Consider the following 474-nt stretch of genomic DNA (forward strand, 5'->3'; position numbering starts at 1 on the left):
ATTATTTATATATCCTTTCAACTTTACGAGTGTTTTTGGATACCATTTCTCTCCCTTGCGTTATTTATTTTAGGGGAGCGAGGAACAGATAATACATGCTTCTGACCTCTCGGGGGTGGAAAGGGGGGGCGGGGGATGAGGGGGGGGGCTGGAAAGGAGGGGCGAGGGAGGGAAAGGGGAGAGGGGGGGAGGGGGAGAGGAGATGAAGGTGGGGGAAGATAAGGGAAGGAGGTTGGGGGAGGGAGGATTAGGGAGGGGGTTGGGGGAGGGGGTGTCGAGGGAGGGGGTTAGAGGAGGGGGTGTCGAGGGAGGGGGTTGGAGGAGGGGGTGAAGGTAAGGAGAGGAGATAACGGAGAAGAACGTAGGGGGAGGGGTGGGGGAAAGAGGGGGCGAGAGGGTGGGGAAAGGAAAGGGCAGGAGGAGGAGTCATGACGTCATGGCGATCGTGCATGTGTCTTGGAGGAAAATTAATGA

The sequence above is a fragment of the Penaeus monodon genome, chromosome 28, assembly GCF_015228065.2.
Source record: "Penaeus monodon isolate SGIC_2016 chromosome 28, NSTDA_Pmon_1, whole genome shotgun sequence".
NCBI classification, from domain to species: Eukaryota; Metazoa; Arthropoda; class Malacostraca; order Decapoda; family Penaeidae; genus Penaeus; species Penaeus monodon.